This window comes from Pongo pygmaeus, chromosome 17, assembly GCF_028885625.2.
Source record: "Pongo pygmaeus isolate AG05252 chromosome 17, NHGRI_mPonPyg2-v2.0_pri, whole genome shotgun sequence".
In the NCBI taxonomy this organism is placed as follows: Eukaryota; Metazoa; Chordata; class Mammalia; order Primates; family Hominidae; genus Pongo; species Pongo pygmaeus.
In genome coordinates, this window is record NC_072390.2 from 9,303,469 (window position 1) to 9,307,500 (window position 4,032).

Genomic DNA, 4,032 nt, shown 5'->3' on the forward strand with positions numbered 1-4,032 from the left:
TTCTTCCTTCTTTCTTTCTTTCTCTTTCTTCTTTTGCTCTTTTTTTCTTTTCCTTTCTCTCTCTTTCTTTCTCGCTCTTTCTTTCTCTCTCTCTCTTTCTGTTTCTCTCTCTCTCTTTCTGTTTCTCTCTCTCTCTCTCTCTCTCTCTCTCTCTCTCTCTCTCTTTCTCTTCCGTCTCTTTGAGACAGAGTTTCACTCTTAAGTTTCCCAGGCTGGAGTGCAATGGCGCGATCTTGGCTCACCGCACCCTCCACCTCCCGGGTTCAAGCGATTCTCCTGCCTCGGCCTCCTGAGTAGCTGGGATGACAGGGATGCACCTCCACGCCCGGCCGATTTTCGTATCTTTAGTAGAGACGGGGTTTCACCACGTTGTCCGGGCTGGTCTCTGACTGCCGACCTCAGGTGATGCGCCCGCCTCGGTCTCTCGAAGTGCTGGGATGACAGGCGTGAGCCACCGTGCCCTGCCTGTGGACTCGGTTCGTCGTATGTTTTATTTGTTTCGTTTCTATGTACTCACTTTTATTTAGAAATATAAGCGTTTTCATACGTTTGTATATAACTATCGATGTTTACGTGGACGTACGGATAAGCACATTTATACGCGACAGATGTATTTATTGTATAGAAGTACACTTATGCAAAGCACGTGTGTAGAGATACGCTTCTATAAATTTATGAAATATAAATATACGTTGCTACGTGAAGAAACGATGGTAGATGAATACGTCTATGCTTATGTGTGAAGAGTGTTGTATTTGTATTTATAGATAAACGGGCATATTTATCCGTTTTCTTTCTTTCTCTCCTTGATGTGATTCTTCCTTCCTTTCTCTCCTTGATGTGTTTCTTCCTTCCTTTCTTCCTCTCTTTCCTCCTTTACGTGTTTCTTCCTCTCTTCCTTTCCTTCTCTCTCTCTTTCTGTTCTTTTTTCCTTCGTGTCTTATTTCTCTTTCGTTCCCTGTCTTTCCTTCATTTTTCTTTCCTCTCTGTTTCTTTTCCCCTCTTTCCTTCGTTTCTTTCCTCCTTCTTTCTCTCCTTTTCGTGTTTCTTTCCTCTCCACCTGTCTTTGAAAAAATGGAACGTTTAAGAAGTTTTCTTTCCGTATCTCTGTTTTTTAGATGGTCTCTCTTTTCTCCACTTTCTTCCTCCCTCCCTCCCTCCCTCTCTCCCTCCCTCCCTCCCTCCCTGCTCCCTTCCCTCCCTCCTTCCCTTTCAACATCTGTCTCTTTTCTCCATTCTCTCCCTCCCTCCGTCTTTCTCTCCCTCTGTCTGTCTCTGTGTGGATTCTGGAAGAGCCTAGGCATTCTGCCTCTCCCTGTGTCCGCAGCGACCCGCGACCGAGTCCTTAATTGTGGGTTCTTTCTCCCTCCCTCCCTCCCTCCCTCCCTCCCTCCCTCCCTCCGAGATGCATCTCCAAACACCCAGACGCCGTGGGTTGTCTTCTGACTCTGTCGCGGTCGATGCGGGGACACGTTTTGGGGAGGCGTTTCTGTGGGGTTGGGGGAGAGGGGCTGCGTTTTCGGCCTCGGGAAGGGCTTCTCGACTCACGGTTTCGCTTTGGCGGTCCACGGGCCGCCCTGCCAGCCGTCCGGATCGGTCTCGCTGACGTTCGCGACGGTCGTCGGGCTCCATCTGGCGGCCGCTGTTAGATCGTGCTCTTGGCTTCCGGAGCTGCGGTGGCAGCTGCCGAGGGAGGGGACCGTCCCCGCTGTGAGCCAGGTAGAGCTCCGGAAAGCCCGCGGTCGTCAGCCCGGCTGGCCCAGTGGCGCCAGGGCTGTGGCGCGTCGCTTGTGAGTCAGAGCTCTGGCGTGCAGGTTTATGTGGGGGAGAGGCTGTCGCTGCGCTTCTGGGCCCGAGCCGGGCCGTGGGGCCGCCCGGGCCGGTCGACCAGCGCGCCGCAGCTCCCGAGGCCCGAGCCGCGACCCGCGGGGACCCACCGCGCGTGGCGCGGGAGGCCGGGGACGCCCTTCCCGGCTCGGTCGCGGGCCCGCGCGCGTCCTGGCCGTCTGAGGCGGCGGCCGAATGTGTTTCCGGGTCCCCGTGGGGAGCCGGGGACCGTCCTGCCCCCGTCCCCCGGGTGCCGGGGAGCGGTCCCCGGGCCGGGCCGCGGTCCCTCCGCCGTGATCCTTTTTGGCGAGTCCCCGTGCGGAGTCGGAGAGCGCTCCCCGAGCCCTCGTGCGGCCCAGGAGGTCACACCTGGCCGGCCTTCGGTCCCTCGTGTGTCCCGATCGCACTGGGGGCCGGCCGAAACTGCTTCCGGGCCTCGCTCTGGAGACACGGGCCGGCCCGTGCGTGTGGCACGGGCGGCCGGGAGGGCCTCCCTGGCCCGGCGCCGCTCCCGCGTGTGTCCTGGGGTCGACCAGGGGGCCCCGGGTGCTCCGTGTCTGGCTGCGATGGTGGCGATTTTGGGGACAGATGTCCGTGTCGCGGGTGTACTGGGCCGGCGGCGTGGTCGGCGATCGGGCCTCCTGCCCCCGGGGGAGATATATCTTTCGCTCCGAGTCGGCATTTTGGGCCACCGGGTTATTGCTGACACGCTCTCCTCTGGCGACCAGTGTCGCTGGAGAGGTTGGGCCTCCGGATGAGTGCGGGACTCTGGCCCACCGCTGACCCGGCTAGCCGGCCCTGCTCCCGCTCGAGCCGCCTGCTGCTGGGGCCCGCGGGCCTGCTGCTCTCTCGCGCGTCCGAGCGTCCCGACTCCCGGTGCCGGCCCGGGTCCGGGTCTCTGACCCACCGGGGGCGGCGGGGAAGGCAGCGAGGGCTACCCTGCCCCCGTGCGCTCTCCGCCGCGGGCACCCGGGGCGGCCGTGACAACCCCACCCCCGTCGGCCCCGTGCCGTGCGTGTCAGGCGTCCTCGTCTCCGCTGGGTTGTCCGCCGCCCCTTCCCCGGAGCGGGGGACGGCCGGGGCCGATCGGCTCGCTCGCCGGCCGGCTGGCCGACCCCCCGCTCCCGGGGGCTCTTCCGTGATCGATGTGGTGACGTCACGCTCTCCCGGGCCGGATCCGAGCCGCGACGGGCGAGGGGCGGACATTCGTGGCGAATGGGACCGTTCTTCTCGCCCCGCCCGCGGGGGCCCCTTGCCTCTCCTCCGTCCGCCTGCCGGTGGTGCGTTGGGAAGGCGTGGGGTGCGGAACCCGGCCTGACCTGGCTGTCCCGTCCCCGCTCTCCGCTTCGCGGGGTGGGTCGGCGGGGTCCTCTGACGCGGCGGGCACCCCTCGCTCTCGCCTCCCGCGGTCGTCGACTTGCGGGCGGGCCCCCTCCGCGGCGGTGGGGGTGCCGTCCCGCCGGCCCGTCGTGCTGCCCTCTCGGGGGTTTCGCGCGAGCGTTGGCTCCGCCCGGGCCTTTGCGGTGCTCCTGGAGTGCTCCGGGTTGTCCCTCAGGCGCCCGAGGCCGAGCGGTGGTGTGTCGCTCCCACCCCCGGCGTCCCCTCCTCCGGTGTCCGCGCGTGGGTCCCGAGGGGAGCCCGTCGGCGTGGGGTTTGAGGCGGTCGAGTGAGATGAGATGCGCGCCCCTCCCGCGCGGGGAAGGGCGCCGCCTGGACCGGCGAGCGCACGTCCCGTGCTCCCCTCTGGCGGGTGCGCGAGGGCCGTGTGAGCGATCGCGGCGGGCGCGGGCCGGTGACGCGTGCGCCGGCCGGCCGCCGAGGGGCTGCCGTTCTGCCTCCGACCGGTCGCGTGCGTGGCTTTGCCTCGGAAGCGACGCAGGAGGCGGGTGGACGGGGGGGGCCTTGTGAGACTGCCGGGCCCCCCGCCCTTACCGCGAGCGCTCGAGGTCGCCGCAGGCGCACTTCTCCTCGTACCGCAGGCCCCCTCCCTTCCCCGGGCGTCCCCGAGCGCCTCTGCGGGCCCGACGAGGGGCGACTGGCAGGTGGGGAGTGTGACCCACCCTCGGTGAGAAAGCCTTCTCTAGCGATCTGAGAGAGGTGTGCCTTGGGGTGCCGGATCTCCCGGCCTGCCGCCTCTGTCTCCTTCTGTCTTATGGTAGCGCTGTCGTAGTGACTCGCGCGCAGAGGACCCTCCTCCGCTTCCCC